The sequence below is a fragment of the Cupressus sempervirens genome, chromosome 5, assembly GCF_028749045.1.
Source record: "Cupressus sempervirens isolate cs-2001-9-10 chromosome 5, ASM2874904v1, whole genome shotgun sequence".
NCBI lineage: Eukaryota > Viridiplantae > Streptophyta > Pinopsida > Cupressales > Cupressaceae > Cupressus > Cupressus sempervirens.
In genome coordinates, this window is record NC_143122.1 from 545498109 (window position 1) to 545520060 (window position 21952).

A 21952-nucleotide genomic window follows, 5' to 3' on the forward strand; every position below is an offset into this window, starting at 1 on the left:
CATAAGCATTTTAAATGTTGATCATCATATGTTTTTTTTTTTAGGTTGGTGACATTATAACCACATTCTAATTTCACCACATCTTCCCCAAAAACTAGTACACTAGGTAGAAACTTTGATGCTTGCATTCCTTGTTGGTAACGTAATTGTTCCAAAATTTCTTGTGAATATTGTTCTGTAACCTTTTAGCCTATTAAGATGTTGAACAAATTTGGATTTTTTCTCTTTTTTCTATGATTTTATAATTATTGATGTGATTTTCTTTTAAAGTACGAGTCCTAAAATTTCCTCATCGAGGCCTTGATGGAACTCCATGAGTTTGATCTTGGTAGTTGTGGGTCATGCAAGACCTAGGCATAATCAAGAACATGAAATTAGGGATAAACAAATAATCGACTACTAATGTTGGATAACTATTTATTAGTAGTGCAACTTCCTTCCCTTCTAATCCCTCCACCCTGTTCACTAGCATACAATCTACCAACTGTATTAAAAAATAGTATCAAAGTTTGATTGTAGAAGAGTACATAATCTAGAAATGAGCTCTGCATAGAGTCTATACTAAGGACAAATCAAGCTTTTTGTCAAGACAAATAAAGAAGAAGATCAAGAAAATGCACCTTTTGTGGATCAAATTTATTGAAGATTGCACCCCTTGTGGAATACATGCCAATTATAGGGGCACATTATATGGATTTCTAGCTTACCCCATAAGCAATATTGAATATTTTGAATCAAAAGAATACTTGAAAGGCGTAAGAGAGAGATTCTCCATACAATTATATCGATGCTTTATGTGTTGCAGCTGAGATGAGATTGCCCTAACTAAAGGAGAATTCTTGTATAAGTTTGAAATGTTTCACATCTATGTCTTTGAGCCAAGAGGAAAAACATATCTAGATTTTTAAAAACCATGAAATTTTTCCAATGCATATGCATAGCCAAATCTTGTTAAACAAAGTTTTGTCAAGAAATTTTATCTATGAAAGTTACTCTGCCTTGTGTCTTCACTTTATGTGGAGGACACCGCTTTTGATTGTCATCTCCTATAGATAGTAGGTGGCATAGCTAACATCTCGTACTGATGCATAAGCACCATAAATAGCACTAATCACAGGAGAAGCATTGTTAGCAACACCAACAGTTGACCCATAAGCACTAGAAGAAAAGGCACACGCAACAGAAGCAAGGGTAGAACCTACAGTCATAAGGTCAAGTATAGTCGTAGATCATCCAGTTCCATACCCACTAGAAGTAGTTCCATATCCATGTATTTGGCCTACTATCTGGGGGTCCCCATCATGGCAAGGAATCAGCAGGTATAAGGCGGGATTCTACAGTATTGGCAGCAAGTAACAATTTGACTTTGAAAAAAAAATTATTTATTGCTTGTAAAATGTAGTCAATTCAATGAATTGATAGCTGCATAGGCTGCCTTTGTAGTTGCACAGTCGGTGGTTCATATAATCTTTCAAGAAAAGAAAAGAATTATCAAAGAATAAACTCTTGAAACAGTGAATGTGTCTTGTTAACCATGGATTCATCTTTTTCCCGTGAATGCAAAACAAAGGGAACAATCGACATCTATTCTAAAATCTTCAACAAGGGTTGTGCTTATGAAACATTAATTAGAAAGAAATTGGACAACATTGTTCCAAATTTGAATCTCTTTCCATCAATAACTGTGCACTTGTTGGTCATGAGTGGGTTATGGCTATAAGACTGTTGAATACTATTATTGTGCATTTCAACCATGTCAAACATGCACTTTGTAATGAAATCGTTTTGTCTTTTCTTCGTGATTCTTGTATAGTGTTCAAGATTCAAAACCATTACAAAGAGCATTACTAAAGGTGTTTCTAGTATCTACATAACGAGAATCCATCTGATTTCTCTACCTTCCAATTGGAGGACCATGATCCATTACAATCTACCGATAGCTCTCTCCATCTGACTGCTTGTTCTGGGAAAATTTATTTTGATCACTTGGAAGGTCCAATGTATTTTTATTTTCAAGAGCTTTACAAGAATGCAATGGTGATATTGATCAGTGGATGACTATCTCGTTGACATTAGCGGTGGTTGGGTCAGAGGAGCAGTAGATGAGTGTCTCATTGACTTTACGAATAGCTGGGAAAGAAGGGCAGTAGATGATTGCCTCATTGACATTAACAATGAATGAGAGATAGGGACACTAGATGATTTCCTCATTAACATTGACAATGATTGAGTGATAGGGGCAGCAGGTGATTCTCTTACTGACATTGATTGTGGATAAATGAGAGTGGCAGTGGATGATTCTCTCATTGATAATAGATGAGCATTAGATGACTATATCATTGATAATGAATGAGTAAAAGGAGCAGTACATGACTCTCTCATAAATATTTTGTCCCTTTTTGAATTGCTAGTTTTTGAAAGTCTCTTAACCCTATCAATATATCTAAGGGTGTTGGCTGTATGCTCCCAAGAGCCCGAGTTTGGAAATGCAGATATAATGACATCCTGTGAGTTACCAACAAATGAATCCTCTAAGAATTTTATTAGCTTGCTTCCTCTAAAAGGAATGTGAACTTGATCATTATCTAGAGCACGTACTCATTCCTTCAGTGCCAACAAGCTCTTATTGATCTCTGCCCTTTACATTCTAATTTGACTATCATTGTCAGTGGTATTAGCACCTTGCTTGCCAACTAAGTGAGCAGGATTTGATTCACCGTTATCAGCTGATCTTGTAAAAATAAGTTAAAGGTTTGCATGAGAAAGTAGGATTCATCATTTTCTCCTACTGATCCAGTGCTCCTTGCAACATTCCCTTTTATAATGAATTCCTTGAGAATCTCTTCATCATCCACTCTGAGTTCTTGCAGACGAACAACACAGACTTTTGTTTCCATCCTCTCTAATGCTCAAAGCTTCCTTCTTTCACTTAGTTGACCATAAAGATTGTCACCATAAATCTCGAAGAAGCTAACATACAATTGAAAGCCTTAGTTTGCATAAACTTGATACATCAATCTCAAAATGTCCTCAGGAACCTTGAGCACCAAGGGCTGCATTGTATAAGTCTTTCCACCGCCTATGTGTTGATATGAAAAAGAAAGTTTATTTAGTACTATTAAAGATTAAAGATTGCTGGAACAATTTTCTCTACAGTGATATTAGATTTCCACAATTTATTATAGATATTACTTAATTTTTTAAATTCGATTGTGTATGTATTTTTTTGCATTAGTGATTCAGATCACATTCTGTGATCCATCATCAGAATGAAAGATAGAAAGAGATGTCTGAAAGATAGCAAGAGATGTGCTTTATAGTTACTCAATACATTTCATCATTTGAAATTTGTTCGTCTAAGACTGCATCAGAAAAAAATCGCGCTGCTAACATATACTATCAAGTCCACCTTAAGCTTGGTATCATTAACTGTAGGAGCAACAAAATCTAGCTCAATGGTGTCTTCTTCTTTATTCAAAATATCGCTCTTGTTAGTATGTCCAGGGAAGTTTTCTTGTGTGATTGAACTGTATGCAAGTCTCGTGCTGATAAGGGGTTTTGATTAAGAAGCTAAGTCAAATGGCTTAGTACCTTCTGTCAAGATGTTTTTTCTACATGCACAATCAAAAAGAGTCTCTGCAATAACATGTTTTTTTCTACCTGTGTACAGTCAAAAATATTTTTTCTTATTCTGCATTATGTCAATGTTGAAAGTCCATACTATTGTATGAATCCATTTATAACTTAATTAAATGCCATTACTCGACATGTTTTTGTTTGAGCATTTCTTCTGTCTTTTATATATTCACAAAGAGAATGGTTTGCCCTTTTTTAATTACAGAAAGATATAAATGGTACTATCTCTTCTTTGGTTAATTTTCAAGGTATCCAACTGAATTCCTTGCCAGCTTTGTTCTAGGAGGCTATTTGGTACTTCTCTACCCTCTTCTCTGAGGACTCTCCTCCTGCTGATAATGAAGAAAATCTTAATTAAATGCCATTACTCGACATGTTTTTGTTTGAGCATTTCTTCTGTCTTTTATAGATTCACAAAGAGAATGGTTTGCCCTTTTTTAATTACAGAAAGATATAAATGGTACTATCTCTTCTTTGGTTAATTTTCAAGGTATCCAACTGAATTCCTTGCCAGCTTTGTTCTAGGAGGCTATTTGGTACTTCTCTACCCTCTTCTCTGAGGACTCTCCTCCTGCTGATAATGAAGAAAATCTTATTTTGTCCTGTATTCCTTCCCTTATCACTCAGGAAATGAATGATTATCTCATGCGTCCTATTTATAACTTAATTAAATGCCATTACTCGACATGTTTTTGTTTGAGCATTTCTTCTGTCTTTTATAGATTCACAAAGAGAATGGTTTGCCCTTTTTTAATTACAGAAAGATATAAATGGTACTATCTCTTCTTTGGTTAATTTTCAAGGTATCCAACTGAATTCCTTGCCAGCTTTGTTCTAGGAGGCTATTTGGTACTTCTCTACCCTCTTCTCTGAGGACTCTCCTCCTGCTGATAATGAAGAAAATCTTATTTTGTCCTGTATTCCTTCCCTTATCACTCAGGAAATGAATGATTATCTCATGCGTCCTATTTCTTTGGAAGAGCTGGAGGAGGTGGTCTTTGGCATGCCTAAGGGGAAGGCTCCTGGTCCTAATGGCTTTCCAGTTGAATTCTTTCAGGAATTTTGGGACATCATTAATCATGATTTATTGGAGGTGGTTAAAGAATCCTATGCTAGCAAGCAGATGCTTCGAGCTTTGAACTCTACATTCTTGACTCTTATTCCTAAGAGAGAGGGTGCTAATCAATTGGAGTTTTTTAGACCAATTGCCTTATGTAATGTGGTTTACAAAGTTATTACTAAGTTGATTGTTGAGAGACTGAAAAGGTGGCTTCCCATTATTATCTCAGAAGAACAAGGTGGTTTTGTTGCTGGCAAACAAATTTTGGATGGGGTGGTTATTGCTACTGAGGCTATTCACTCTATGGCTACTTCAAGGGAGAGAGCCATGTTTGTTAAGTTGGATATGGCTAAGGCCTACAATAGAGTTAAATGGAGCTTCCTAAGGAGTATTCTTCTTTCTTTTGGATTTAGCTCTGACTGGGTGAGTTGGATTATGAGTTGTGTTACTTCTGCCTCTTTTTCTGTTCTTATTAATGGTCAATCTTCTCAACTATTTGGTGCTTCTAGAGGCCTCCGCCAGGGTGACCCTCTCTCCCCATATCTATTCATCATCATGGCTGAAGGCTTGGGCAGATTCATTAAGCATCAGGCGTCCCAGAATTCTATTCAAGGCTGGCGGTGGGGTAATGGCTTACCTTCTCTTTCCCATCTTCAATTTGTTGATGATTCTGCTCTTGCTGGTCTTGCTAGGATCAAGGAAGTTGAAGCCTTTCGACATGCTTTGGATGTTTATTTGGCAGCTTTAGGCCAGAAAGTTAATGAGCACAAATCTTCCATTTACTTTTTTAACACTCCTGATTCTATTCAGCACAGGATTGTTGGTATCCTACGGTTTCAGATAGGATCACTTTCTTTGACTTATCTTGGCATTCCTATTGCTGTTTCCAGGCAGCCACATCTCTTTTGGAAAAATTTGATTACCAAGCTTCGGGATAAGGTAAATCATTGGACTCATAGATGGCTTTCTACTGCTGCCCGGGTTACTCTTCTTCAAGCTGTTATCCAAGCTCTTCCTACTTATCGAAGCATGATTCACGCTGCGCCTATTTACTTTCTCAAGGAGTTTGATGCTCTTTCTCGACAATTCCTTTGGAGTGGTAATTTGCGTAGTACTAAATGGAGCTTGGCTAATTGGGCAACTATTTGTAGGCCTAAAAAGGAGGGTGGTCTTGGTCTTCGATCTGCTCTATTGAGTAGTCAAGCTTTGGCTGCTAAACTTTATTGGCGATGGTGCTCTGGACAACATCAACTTTGGGATCGTATTATCACTCATAAATATTTTCATGGTGTTGATCTTTGCTCTGTTTCTACACTTCCTCTTGAAGGTCGTGGCTCAATGGTTTGGCATACTTTGAAGACAGGTGCGATGTTGGTAAAGAGAGGTCTGTTTTGGATATGTAAAGGAGGTTCTCAGGCTTTGTTTTGGTCTAATGCTTGGGATGGATTCCCTTCCATTTTATCCATATATCCTCATCTTCAGCCTCTTTGTGACTCTTTTCTTGCCGCTGGATGGGATAAAGTGGCTCATTACAAGACTCCTTATCAATTGGGACCTGTTGTTGGTTACAGATGGAAGCATTCTTCTGATTGGCCTCCTGGAGGTACAGACATGGATTGTCAGGAGCTTTCTCAAATTCTGGCATCTAGAGAGTGTTCTTCTTTGCTTGGTCCAGATGTTTTGGCTTGGGGCGGTACCTTGTCTGGTAAATATCATGTCTCTGCTGGGTATCAGGAGATAACTAGACAATTATTTGGGGATGTTGAGGTCCCTTGGTGGAAGCAAGTTTGGAATAAAGTTTCTTGGTCCAAGTGCAATTTTTTCATGTGGCTAGTGGCTCACAACCGTTGTCTTACCTGGGATAATCTTTGTAAACGTGGATTTCAGGGCCCCTCTTATTGTGTTTTGTGTGGTAATGGAGAGGAGTCTGTCTCCCATCTGTTCTTCCATTGCTCCTATTCTACTCAGATATGGCACCTTTGGTGGAGCACTTGGGGTTGCTCTTGTCGGCATGCTTCCTCTTTGCCTGGGCTCGCTTGGATACTGCTCCCTCCAAGTCTTCTTTTCTCCATGCTGCTTGGATTGCTGGCCCATCTTTCATTCTTTGGCATATCTGGTTGGAGAGGAATCATCGCATATTCCAAGATGTTCGGCTTGGTTTTTTGCATCTTTGGTGGAAAATATCACATTCTCTTCAGGAAACTATTCTTGTGAAGTGTGAGCTTGATGGGGGTACGGATCCAGTTGATCTTGCTATCTGTAATCGCCTCAATTTTCATCTACAGGATGGGGCTGTAGCTCATAGGTTTCCTTCTATGTCCAAGCAGCTTCACCATCAGAGGAAGGGTCGGGTTAACCGGGATGGGCACTGGACTCCTCCTCCCTGTGGAGTTCTGAAAATTAACACTGATGGTTCTTCCCATGGGAATCCTGGTCCGGCTGTTATTGGCGGAGTGGCTCGTTGTAGTTCTGGGGATGTTAAATTTTTCTTCTCAATTCATAAGGGTGATTATACTAACAATCTCATGGAAGCTCAGGCTATTTTATATGCTGTGGAATAGTGTTGCTTGTCGGGATGGAGTAAGATTATCTGTGAGTCTGATTCCCAAGTGGTGGTGAACATGCTTTCTTCGCAAGAGCTTGAGGATGTTAGTTGGCAGCTGGCCACTGTTGTTAAGCAGATTCTTTTCTTCTCTTCCTCTTTTCAGTTCATTAGGTTCACGTATATTCCTCGTGAATGGAATAGAACTGTTGATTGTTTAGCCAAATGGGCATCTAGTCATGATCCGGGTTGGAATATTAGGGATAGGAGGCAACTGTCCTTTGAGATGGTCCAAGAATTTGATGATCTTGTTGCTAAGGATCGAGCTCCTTGTTGAGCTCTTCTTGTTGTATTCCTTTTTGTCTTAATAAATTTTTACCCCTCTTTTTGCTAAAAAGAATGAATAGCTACCAATAAGTTGCGTTAGAGATCTTTTTAATATAAATATATGTTAGTAATAGTACTTTTTTTTTATTGGGTATAATGAAGAGAAGTGTAAGGTCAATAAAGAAAATAATTAGTTTAGTTATTATATACATTTGTGTAGCATATGAAGTCCATTTTTAAGTTATTTAGAAAATGTTGTTTTTTGTATAACAAATATAACAATGACTTATCACATGATTAGAGCAATTTTACAGACTTTGTGCCACCATGCTTAATGTATAGGTGATGTCATCTTGTGTGTCATTAGGCTTGTCATGATTCTTTGTGCACACATTGTTGTGTATCACAACATAATAATGTTACTTAAAATTCAAAGTATGTATTTGTCCAATACTAGCTTAATTAATGTCTTGTGTGAAATCTTAGGCCATTTAATTATGGCAATAAAATTATTTGGAGTGTTTAAAAAAATGTTTTTGTGTAATAGATGGAATTTTTGAGGTATAGTAAGGTTTGATTTCATCTCGTCAATGTTATGATATTTTGGCTTGGGCACATGAAGTCCCAATTGATGTGAATTAACTTTTCATTTTTTCTATATAAACATGATGCAATCTTATGTGTATTTGATAGTGCAGTCAATTCAAACTAACAAGACTAAATCTAATGTATTTACAAATTGTTTCTTATATGCCACTAAAATAGAGTTTGTTCATTTCTAGTTAAACCAAAGACGCTGGTTGGGATAAACTTTCTAAATATCCTTGCAAGTACATATAAAAGCATTTGGAAATTTACATCATGAATTATTGTCCACAGGCCCATTATGATGTTTGATAGATTTCTTTCCATGCTTCATACATGAAATTTAATGTACATTTTTTTTTCTCTTTTCTTGTATAATTGACATGCATTTAAAATTTAGATGATCAATACATGATGTTTTTGGATTTGGATACCTTTTATTGCAAGAGGTTTTCAAAACTTCATGGAGACAAGTAGATGTGATCTCTCTTTAGATGATAACAATCAAATTCAAGATTTTCCAGCATATGATCTCTTGTATCACCGATAACTTTCCATTTGAAGTTTTGTCATTGATATTTAAGAAGCTTGTTAGAATAGAGTAATGACTTAGCTCATCTTTATGGTTGTCTTACTAAAACTTATTTACTTCTAAGTTCATATTGTATTTACTTTTAAATTTAAATCAGTCCAAGAGATAATACTAGGATTACTACTTACCTCTATAATTTATGTCAAAACCATACATAGGTTTAGAGGATAATAGGCCCTTGAGTTTTCTCAATGTACTTACTCTAATCCCACTAAAATGTACTAGTGTAGATAACTTTGAAATTCACAACATTATTTCTATAGTTGAATAGCACATAAAATAATTGAAGTCTTCCTTTTATGAACATATGCATAGGCTCTATAAAAAAATTAAAATGAAAATGGGAACAATGACATATTTGTATCCTATAGCTCCTTCATACTTGAATCAACAACATCGACCTGGATGGGGCTATAAGCATTGTTGGTGTAATACTTGATGACAACCAATTACAATGCTTGTTTATTTCTCCATAAAATATGTGATAGGTCTATCTATTCTATTTAGTAATTTGTGTAATTGAATTTAAGTTATAATTTAAGCATGTTCAATGTGACCTCTAGCTAGATCAAATTGTGTGTTATCTCATATGTATAGTTAGATAGATAAAGGCACTTACCCAAAAATGCTTCAATTGATTTATCGAACCATTAAAGAAAGTTTTTTATTTCTTTTTACTAAATTGTAATTAATTAGAAAATTTATACTAGAAAATAATGATGCAATGTGCATATGAGTACATTTATATATATTTTTCTTTCCTAAAGGTAAGTACATTCATGTTATATTTTGGATGAAGCTACATATAAACCAATTCCTCTCAGCAAAATAAAAATTAAGAACTTGGAAAAATAGTAAATTGTCATCCAAAAATTTTAGTCTTAGTTTTATCCTTTGTTTGCACAAATAAAAGTCACTTTTTTTAGCTCCACAACTTTATTATAATAAGGAGAGTATAAACCACTTGTAATAAATTTGATAATGAAAACATTCTCTTGACCTTTATATTATGTATTTAATAACACTATTGTTCTTTAAAGGGTTCTAGCTCAACGGAAGAGCACCTACTTTACAAGGAGGAGGATGGTGGTCTGATTCCATTGTGCCCTAATATGATTAAATAAACTACCAAATAAACTGCCAAATAAACTACCAAATATACTACCAAAAAAATACCAAATATAATACCAAATATACTACCAAATATACCAAATAAACTATCATGTAATAACAATAAATGATCAAACTAATGACCACATCAATGATTAAAATAGGTTAGCCATAAATTCAGTAGTGAGATAAATGTCTGGCAATAAACTACCATTGGTCATGTGATCAAAATTAGTCATATATATACAATTTTTAGCAGCTTATTTAATCATATATTGTTGTTTTATTACTAGTGATTGTTGATAATATTTTGAGATTGTATCTAATGTTTTAGCATTGAGTGGGATGAATTGTAACTTGTTGAATGATATGTGGCGGACTTAATGTATTGGCACACCTCTTATATTACATGTTTATTTTCCTACATAAGCAACAATAAGGCCTTTTGGCTTTTTTGGATCATTATCAATATCTTTGTTGTAGTTGCATATGCAAGTTTCACCAATGATCTTTTTTGTTTTTTTTAAAAAATTGTCCTGGCTCCTCCTATTAAGAATAGGTGTAATGGTTCTCCTAGATTTCTTTATTTGTTCAACACGACGTCTTTCAAAAATGCTTGTTGTTATTTTTTTAACATCATTCTCATATTATAGTACTCTATATTATCAGTAATCTAAAGGTATTTTAAAAATTTAAATAAACTTTGAGCATTTATTTTTCTCTTATTTGCCACATTTGTTTCTATATTTGATTACATGTAATAATGGTCTTTTGGGTCCTCACCATTTTCTATAGAGTGTTGATCTCAATTTTGTTTGTTTTGGTTTCAAGTTTGTTGATAGCATCATCTAGATTTCCCCAAATAAGGTTGACATTATAATTGTATCTTTTATGGTTCATTTTAATTTTTATTATTTCATGGTGTAAATAAGCATCATACCATGTTTTGAAACCATTGAGGAGCATGTTTCAACTCACTATGAATGGGTAGTAGAGAAGAAATTGTTCTTTATAATTATTCTCTAAACCTATATGTTTGTCAAAGTTTATAAAGTGTATAACACTAGCCTTCAATGGATGTAATCATTCAAATGCAAACTTTTCAAGTCAAATATAAAAAAGTGTGCTTGGTCTTGCAAGATAGTAATTTATTAATGAACTCGATGTTCCTTTTTTTGATTCATCCCATTCTTTTCCCAATAGCTTTGTTGGTTTTAACATAAAGTTCCTAGCATCTTAAATTCTCTTGTATCAATGAATATAGAAAATTCCAAGTGAGCTTTAATTTAAGTGGAAGTGAGAGAGAAATTTGAGCATCTTATTGTTAATATATTTTTTGCAGGTTGAGAAGCACTTTGCAAAGTTTAGTTATCATTTTTATTGCATCTACAATATGTTTTTCATAGTCTTTACAACTTCTTCTAAATGCAGATGTCATTTAGTTTTATACTTTTTCATGTACAATCTACACTACTTTGTTGTAGCACATGCATTTAAAACAAATTTTACATTTGTATTTTCTTTCCATATTTTTGGCAATGTTCTAGAAAAATTTATGTTCCAAATATCACAAGGTTTCCTTTGCAAAAATAGTGTAGGCATTGATATATTCATCTTCAATAACACAGATTTCTTCTAGGAATATTTCATGTGAGGATGCAATGTAGTATTTATTTTCTATAGAGTGAAAAGTATTTTTTTGCTATGATAATTGTATCAAGTCGTCACTGGCATTAGCAGGATCAAGATTTTTTTTTCATTGGTAGAAATGAAAAGTTATAGAAACAAGTTTTCTATCTTAATTTTCTACATTATTTTGTGTGGTAATGTCTTTGTACCATAGCTAATTCTGGTGCTAAATTTTAAGTGTTGTCGGTAATGTAATTGTCTACAAAATTTTAGATGCTTGCACGACTTTCACTTCCATATACCAGTGCATATTTTATCCATAAGAGAAAGAGATCATGTTCATTTCCATGATTTTGGAATTTGATTATGAGTAGTCTAAAATATTTTCAAAGAATGAACTATCTTCTACGTTCATTTTATTTATTACATTAATAATATGTCTATAATAACATGCACATGTTACAGGATCTTTTTGTATCAGGTACTTTTTTTAATTTATGTATTCAATGTTGAATTCTTGACCACTTCTTAATTTTTGATATGATTTATGCAACTATTGAAGTGTTATTGTAAGTAGTTCCCAATAGTGTTCTATGCTTATAAATGTAACAAATAAAGTAGGTGTCCCAAGTTGTCATATCATTGCAAAGACAATTTTTTTTCCAATAGATGTTGGTATTGGTTCCTCAAATTTTTGCTTGAAAACCTATGAGTCTTTCCTACTTAGTGTTAGGTAATTCAACACAATTTGTCCAATTACTAGGATTGATGCTTGGTGATCAAATCCTCCTCTTCAGGTCTTGCAATACCTTAATGTATACACCTTTGCAATAACTATTCACAATGATTCAATGCTTCTAAATACAAGATTTCTAGATGATACACTTGAGGTTGTAAGTAGTTCTCAAGAATAAATCAAAATTTTTGAATATTGAATATTAGAATGTCTTAATTGAGACTTGAAAATACAAAGCACTTGAGTATAATAGAGAACTCTGTCAACTTCAATTAATAAAAGACATTAATGAATCAACCAAGAATGGTTCCTTATTCCAAATGGGAAACATAGAGTCAGATTAGTACCAACTTCAAGATTATCAAAACCCTTCAGGGATGGTGCACATATACCATCAGTTACAAGATAAAACTTTAACACAGAACACTAGTTCAATTGTTTTTAACTTCAACATCAGAAGACCAATTGGACAAAAAGCACAATGCTTGTATTTTTTATGATCAAGAGATTGCATGAAATTTTAATATATCGATGGTAATATGGATTTGAAAGGATAATCTACTAAATAATAGTGAAGATTACTTTGCACAAATTTTGGAATAGAAAATATAGTATTTTATTAATTTAAAAAAGGGTGTACAATTGAGTCATGACTAGTTACAATATCTACTCAAAATATAAGATATCATTTTATTTTATTTTATTCCTTATTCTTCAATTTGTAGATATATATTTTACTAAAATCTATCTATATCTATCATAGGGTCATGGTACTTCTTCTTATAGAAAATGAAGAGGTGCAACAATAGCTTCAAACCCTTCAAAATAACTAACTACAACTAATTGCAACCAGACACAAAAATACATAAACACAAAAATTTGATTTTCTTAATCATCATGTTAGAAGGCCATGTAACATATCCAACATCTCATTCTAGTAGGCACAATTACCTAGCTGATCTCCTCACTCTCCTAGCATCTTCTTGATCTCCGCCTTGTCCTCTTCCAAATTGAGCTCACGAAAATCACTCACATAACTGACATAGTTTTTCCTAAGGTCCCACCATGTGGCCATATACATTTTTTGATGATTTCAATTAGTCTTCTTCCTTTGGAGAAATTTCTATTTGTATAACTAGTTTTGGCTCTTGCCTTGTTAGATTCTTATGCACCACAAAACCCATCTCTGCACCTACAATTTGAAACTCTATAACTGGAGAATTTGTGTAACCCTTGCACCTTGAAATTTCACCGTGTCACCACCTCATGTGAATGGATTTATAAAATAGTGGCATTTAATGATCCATTGATTCCAAAATCTCATTGAACATATTCCACACATGTTTATCTTGCATGTGTAAACCATTAATGTCTTTTTCCAATTCAAACTTGCAAAATTTGCACTATATTTTCCAAGATATCCTAACAATTGTCATATAGCTTTCTTGCTTGCTTATCTCAATACCCCTTCTAAAACTAAAATGGACATTAATTCCATTGAAGCCTTTTTTTCTATTTTGAGGCATATCTCAAACACTTCCTGTGATTTGGAAAAGAATCATCATTTTGCAAGGTACTTTGATTATGCTAATGAAGTTTTGAAACTTGTCATATCATAGGCACTTGACATTAGCATGCACAAACTCCCTAAGATTTCACCATTTCACAAGCCATGTTTTGTTTCTCCTCTGAAATTGTGACTTCACACCACCTATGTGAAACTCCTTCTTAAATAGCAAAAAATATATTTTCAGTCCATATCTCGATTGCCCTTTACAATTTGGCAATTTTTTTCCATTTTGCACTACCCTTCACATAGTGCCTATGAAGTTCTAAATATTCACTATTTTTCTAACCTCCCACATTTTCTCTTTCAAAATGAAAACATCCTCAATTGGTGAACTTTTAATGCTAAAATTTGGATAAAATTTGAGGGTTCCACTAGTGGCTCTATCTAGGGATGCATATTGTTTAGAAATATGGAAAGAATCTAGCTATCTCTAGGAAAAATAAACACAGAAGAAAAACAAGAAAGATAAACAAATTAAAAACTACATAATAATAAAATATGAAAAGGACCCAGATTGAACTAAGAGAAAAAAGGGTTTAAGGAACTGTGCATGGATGAGGAATTCTTGAATTCTTCCATCGGTTTCCTATACAATAAAAAAAAAATCTCATGCCATGTCACAAATTAAAAAAGGTCCTAGCCACAAGGCATCAAATTTTCCATGCTTTCCTTTTTCCTAGTCTTTAACATTCCATTTGAGTACCCAATCTCCAACTTTAAATGATCTCTTATTTGACCTCCTTTCATGAAGGAATTTGACCTATTTCTTCTTTTCAATATTATGCTCTAATGCTAATCTTCTAATCTCATCTAGTTCAACCAATTTGTTTATCCTTTCTTCCATAAAATTGATATCCTCAAGTCAGTCATTTGTCATAAACCTATATACTAGAAATTGATTATTTAAAGGGATTTTGGCTTCCTTTCCATAAAAAAGATTAAAAGAAGAGAATCGTATGGATTTCTTCACTATGATTCAGTCATCTCATACTGCAAGATTCAACTTAGTGTCCCAAGCCTTTTGTTTATCAAGCATTCTCTTGATAATTTTTAACAAATTCTTATGACTTGATTCTATCCAACTATTTCCTTAAGGGTGATATGAAGAAGAATTGAAGTAACTATACCATACTTGTTATAGAATTCAAAAAAATCATCTAATCTAAAGCACGTGCCATTATCCATAATAAGCTTGTGAGGAAATCCAAATTTGGTTATAATGTTCTCCATCAAAAACTTGATAACAACTTTTCTAGTAGATTGCTTTGTAGGTGTAGCTTCTACCCACTTAGTAAAGTAATCAATAGCTATAAGAATCTAGCTATGCCCTCCACTTGACTTATTATTGATTTCTCTTATAAAGTCAATACCCTACTATTGACATTAAGGTCAAGTTTGTTAAATATTAGTGACTAACACTTAGTCAATTGGTTAAACAACTACCAAGCTTATCTTACAATTTGCTATTATTAGTTTAAATAATTATTATTTACGCTTTACTTAAGTTTAATTAGGATAAATGCATTAGTTATTAGTTATCATCTAGGAGTTAGCATACTTTTATGTATTGACTTGTTGACAACACAGGATTTTGTTCCTACCTTGTCATACTTATCCTCTCATCTACTTGGAGAATAATCCACCTTTTGTGGATGTATGCTTAGTTGTCATACTTATCTCCTAGTGCTTTCTAGCTCATTCTAGAAGCTTCTTAGAGGCCTTTATAAATAGGCTCTCCTATTGTATTTTTGTACAATAATTTCATTTTCATTGTTGGAATATTTTTTTTCTCATATCATTGAGATTCTCGAAGCCCTACCTTTCCTTCTTTGGTTTCTATTCAACTGGTTATTTGCATGCAAGTGGTCTTGGCGATCTGTGAAGTTGGTTTTCACAACTTCTATAGCTATGTTAACCAAGTAATCCAGGTTATACCAAGTTCTACAATTGCTACTGAGTTTCAAAATCAATATTCAGTTCATGTTGAGCAGTATCTACTGAGTTAATCAATGACAGTGCAAACTAAGCTTCATAGTTGTTATCGAGTTGCACAATGTCAACCATGGTCTCTAGTGCCTACCAAGCTCATAGTGTCAGTGATGTGAATCTAGTGTTGACTGAGCCAAGGAGGGTCAACCAAGTGATTCAGTTTATATCGAGCTTGCAATGTTAGTGTTGACCAAGTTCAGACCACTTTGAAGTGATTAGTATGAATTGAGCTTCTACATCTATTGAGAGCATGATAATTTTGAGTGTTGATAATGGTTGCCAAGTATCAGAACATCACCGAGTTTGTCTTTAGAACTTGAGTACTAGTAGTTGGGATGACTTTGTGATTCTTATTGGTAATATATGTTGTATTTGACTTTAATGTAGTGTGTTTTGGATTAGTATATATGTAATGTATTGTATCATATCCAAATACCATGTAAGAAGTAATGATGGGAATATAGAGAGCATTAGTGCTAAAAAAAATGCTACAAGTAGTATGAGGTGCAAAAAAAATTTATCTATCACAATAAGATGATCATTACATTTCAAAGGAATCTCAACCAGTAAATTAGAGTTTCAAATTAGAGATCAACCATTGGTTCATCCTAACAAGTGTATCAGTTAAATCCTTTAACAAGGTAGTCTTAATAATCTTTTAAAAATCTCTTTACTGAGTGCATACTTCATTGCATGTTTTGTATATCCTTTCATAAGGTGGATCTAGCAATACTTATTACTCCTAACAGGGTAGATTATCAGAAGTAATCAACTATAAGTCTTAATAGGTTAACTTTATACTGAAGTACCAAAGCTTGTGGGCATCATCCCCACCCTAATTTTACTTTCTATTTGGAAGGTTTCTGGGTCACCATATCTTTTGTTAATATGTTATGAATGTTTTATTACTTTTATAGATGAAATTAGATCATAATATATATGAAGGATTAATTGGTGAAATAAGATTAAGTTTTATTGGTTTTTGATTCACCCCTCCCCTCTCAAAACCTAGCTTATCTTATATTTCCAAAAATTGGTATCAGAGCAATTTGAGGTTCTCAAAGAATAAGCTTAATAGCTTGAGAAAAGATCAGAGGCAATGGAGGTATAGATGCTAGATAAGGCTATTGACAATAAAAAGATGGATTTGGAATTGGCTATTGGGAAACTAAGGAAAGAAAAGGAACAACTCTCTCAATCATTGAAAAGAAGAAAGGATCTTGCAGTACAAATAAATGATAATCTCTACACTAAAGAAAGAATTGAAGACATCTATCAGAAATAAATTTAGATGAAGTCGATGAAGCAATCAAAGATCTATTAGAAAAGAATTCCAATATTCAGGAAGAAGTTAGAAAGCTAAAAAAGGAACAAGAAATTCAGTCAGTAAGATTATGTGAAGTCATGGAAGAAAAAGACAAAGCCAAAGAAGAGAAAAGAAAATAACAATGAAATTCAACATCTATCCCTTCAACAGATAGACTTCATTGATCAACTCACTAATTCAAATGAAGAAATCGTGAATCTAAGATCAAAGAATGAAAGATTGCAAAATGATCTAATCACCAAAAATAAAACCAATGAGAGGATTAGTTGACTGAGCAAAGTCAATATAGACAGAAAGGCAAAGTAGGAATAGGATACACAGAACAAGGTGAATCATCCAAGCAAAGAGCTTAAAAGAATCAAAGGCCTACTTGCAATCACTGTGGTAAGTTAGGTCATACATCAAACAAATGTTGGAGTAATGATAAAGCAAAATTCAATGGAAAATATTACAATTGCAATAAGCATGGTCATAGAGAAAATGAATGCAAGGAGAAACCTAAGTTTGAAGGTAAAGGTCAAAAGTGCAATAAACAAGGTATCAAATCTTCTGAATGAAAAACTAAGATATTGATCCTAGCATAACAGATTGTGAAAGTTATATTTGGATGGGACTACAACACTTGGTATAGATGCCACTACTGTGGAGAATTTGGGCACATTGGAGGAAATTGTGTGAAACATCACATGAGGACAAAAGACACCACTAGAAGATATTTTATTTGTACATAACTTGGACATCTTTCCAAGAACTGTATGAACACTGGAATGATTGAAGATGAAAAGAAAGTCAAAGCTAACAATATTAGGAAGCAAATGAAATAGTAATGGATTCCAAAATCTTCTGAGAATGTAAGTCCAATTCATGAAGCACATGTCAATCAAGAATTGGGTGACTCAAGCATTTCAACTTGATCTCCCAAAGGAATGACTAGAATTGAGACTCTGGAGCAGACATCTTACATCAGTTCTAGCCAACTAGAAGGAAAGATCTATATCAACATTCAAGATGCAAAGGGACCACTGAGTGATCGAGGAAATTCAAGACCATACTGAGCTAGGTCGGGTTGCAAGACCTTGCCAAGCAAGGTCGAGATACACCAAAACATTGTGTGGACACCAAGCTATGAATGACTCTATTGAGCATTAAGGTTGAACCAAGTGGAAGATAGTCTGTCATCGAATGAGCAATTGAACCAAGTATTTATGGTGATTGAAAGTGAAAATTTGTTAAAAGGAAGGAATTTGAATTCATTTTTCACTGTGAATTTTCAGAGAGCTATTTGCAAGGGCGATTTATGTGCTTCCAAGTGATCTGTGTGTTTTTTGCTAAAGATTTCCATGTTTTCTTAAACCCTATTGAGCATGGCATCTTCCAGTAGAAAAACTAGGAAAAGATCCAAGATGTTGATTCATGAAATTGAATGGAAGGCACTAAACTTCAAGTTGAGTCTAGTAATTACAAAAACACTTGACCCAACTAGAGCTAAATCATAGATTCCACTCAAGGTATTACTTGTTAATGATATCCGTTCACATTTTTATTGTTCGATCCAAGAACTTGGAACCCTAGAGATGAATGAGTCTTTGAACAAGTTATTTGTTAATGGTGTGTTGAAACCTGAGCATCAACATTTGGAGACCAAGGGTTTGACACACATTCCACATATGCCCAGAGATTTTCAAATTAAATGAATTAGGTTTATTCTCAATCGTGTGCATAATGGCCATTTATGGTTGGAGCAACCTATCCAAATCTCAAATAAAATGATTCATAGGATTATAGGGCTCTTGATGTTGAACAAAGCAAAGACTACCAAAACCCTAAGTCGGATAGAATTGGAAAACAAGGCTCTTTCCAAGTGGGATGGAAGAGGAATCAAGATCAAAAATGTGACTAACATGGAGGTGAAATTTGGAATTCATGTGATTTCCCATAAGATCTACAACTCCAGTCATCTCAACAACATGTCATCTGAGGTAGTTGATCTGGCTCTCAAGGTAGTAAAGAACAACTTGTCTTTTGACCTTTCCAAGCTAATGTTGAATCAGTTCAACAAGAACATGGAGAGCATTAGAACTTCAAAGAACAATTTGCGTAAGTTTGGTTTTCTCTTGACTTTTTTATTCTTCTATGTGAAAAATTTTTTCCCTTCTAAAGGCTTAGTTGTATTGAGAAAAGATGTACTAGTATTATATCAGATTAATGAATATATAGCAGAGATCGGTGAGAACTTTGTCAATATGATGAAAAATTATTTTGATTCATTTAAGGAAAAGATGAGTAGCAGATATAGAATTCCAAATAAACTTGTAGAAGATTACAAGGATGATGTTTATTTCATGGTGGACTATGACAAAATGTACATTCAAGTAGTCAAACCTAGAGTGGTGTGGGTTAAACCTCTAAGCTACGAGGTTAACATTGATGACACTAAAGACCTCATGGAGGCAATATTGAATGAACTTGTGGATCCCAAGGCCACATATTTTGGTACTTAAGATGAAGCCAAAGATAGAATAGAACTTGAAATCAAGCTTCTTCAAGCAGCTAGCAAAGGAAAGAAGAGGATAACAAAGCTAAGGCAAGTAAGTTCTACTCTCCTATTAACTAAAGGAAAAGGAGATGATGCAGAAGAAGATGAAATGGAGGATGAAGAAGAAGAAACAAAGTCTAAAGAAGTAAATCCAATCAAGAAGAAAGGTAAGATTAACATAACCAGACCTACCAAGTCATCTACTATAGTATTCACTAGAAGAGCATCAAGGTCTAGAAAGAAATTGTAATTAGGTGAGGAGGATGTTGAGGAAGTCATTGTCAAAAGGCCTCCACCTACATCTCAAGAGAAATTAAAGAAAATTGAAGGAGGAGCTGGAATGGAAAACTTCAAATCCCTTAGATATGAAACTAGGAATGCAGATGAGAAGAAGCAAATTGAGGACATGATTATGTCAAAATTAGGTAAATGGAAATACTATTCTGATCAACTTGTACAACAAATTCCCAATGAGCTTATGCAAGTAATCAAGCTAAGATGGGAAAATGCTAAGAAAACTACAAAAGGCATCTATGAATAGACTCTGAGGCAACTTGTGTCAAGTCTCAGTAACAAAGAGGTGAAAGATTCCATAAAGAAAAATAAGGAGAAGTTCACTCTAAAGTTCAATACACATCTTGTGTTGATGAAAGACATAGAATCCATACTAAAGATAGCTACTACCACATGAAAGAACATTTACAAACTTCATCAACGGGGTACTTTTTTGTACATGTTAATGATAAGGAAGATGAGGAAGATATCAAGGAAGATGATGACAAAGATGATGAAGATGATGTGGAAATTCAAGATGATGTAAATCTAGATGATGAGGAGCAAGAATAGAAAGCTACAGAGGAGAATCTCCCTGAGATTCAGAGTATTGAGGAAACTAATTGAGAAAAGATTGCAATAGTAGTAATGGCCTCATTTCCTCATTCTCTGAGCAAAGCTTTAATGTCATCAAGCTCAAAGAAATATTTTGTTGAGTTGGTTGTGGCAACCACAGCAATACCAAGCATTCAAACAAACTATGTACCTTCTCATCTAAGTACCATATTGACTGAAGTGATTACCACTTCATCTACCAAGAAACTAGTGCCTCCACCATCATCAGATTTGGCTATACAACAAATAGAAAGTACAAGGATAGTTGAGAACAAGTCTCAACCAAGTACTAAATTTTCAATTAAGGTTAAAGGTAAAGAAGAAGACATTGATCTAGATGAGGATATACTTATTCTAAATTGGGATATCTCTACTCTGAATCCTAATCAAATGAACATAATGGGTGAACTATTACAAAAGAGAGCTAAGAAACAAAAGCTTAGAGAAGAAAAGAGCAGAGCAAACCAAGTACTAGAAGATGTAAAGAACATACTTGTAGATGCACTAAGCACTAAGGTTGATAGTACATAACCTATTTTGGTTCAGTTAGTAGAAATTGTCCAGAATTTCAATGAAGATCTGAATGGACAAGAAAATTTACTACAGAGAGCAGAGAAGAAATTTGAGAAAAAAGTATTGGAGCATGTTGCATTGAAAATTGTGATAAATTAAGTAGAATTGTCTACTATTCTCAGCTCATTGGAAACCTCTACAAATAATGTTACTTCATCATTCAAAAAGTTGTGTGATACATCTATCTTCACTCAGGGAATCAAAGATAAATTATCTAAGATAGATGAAGACTTGAAGGTAAGTGCACACCAGTTGTCACTTGACCAGAGCTATAGTTCTTCTCACTACTCAAAGATCATATTTCTAACTAATTTACAAGAAAAATTATTAAGAGAAGAAGCCAAGATCAGGGCCACACTTGTAGACATCCAAGGCATGATTCTTTCGAACATGGATGCATTGTAGAAACACATTGCACATGCCAAAACTCTCATCCATGACAATAACTTCTCCATAGTCAATCACATGATGGAGTTATTAGTAGAATTACAGATTGCACTTCATGCAAGTAAGGTGTTATAGGAAAATTGCGACAAGACTATGGCACTAATTTTGAAGGTACATTTTGACTTCCTATCACATTTTGGCATTACCATGTAGTATACACCTTTGGCATTTATGTCAAAAAGGGGGAGAAGATGTGATATATAAAGGGGAGAAGATGGGATAAGATATGATATATAAAAAGGGGAAAAGATAAGATAAAAGATAATATATATTCAAAAAAGTATAATAAGTGTATATATGTATGGGGGAGCAACATAATATTATACAAATACATGTATAGATAATTAGAAAAAATATTTTACAAAAAAAAATTTGAAAAATCTCAAAACAAAGTATGTTACTAAG

The 21952-nt window shown here is 33.9% G+C and overlaps 1 pseudogene; it reads right to left on the reverse strand.

Annotated features, from left to right (window-relative positions):
* Positions 1-1046: 1046 nt before the first annotated feature.
* The window catches only part of LOC149557098 (kinesin-like protein KIN-13B), a 34871-nt pseudogene continuing 13965 nt past the window's right edge, over positions 1047-21952 (reverse strand).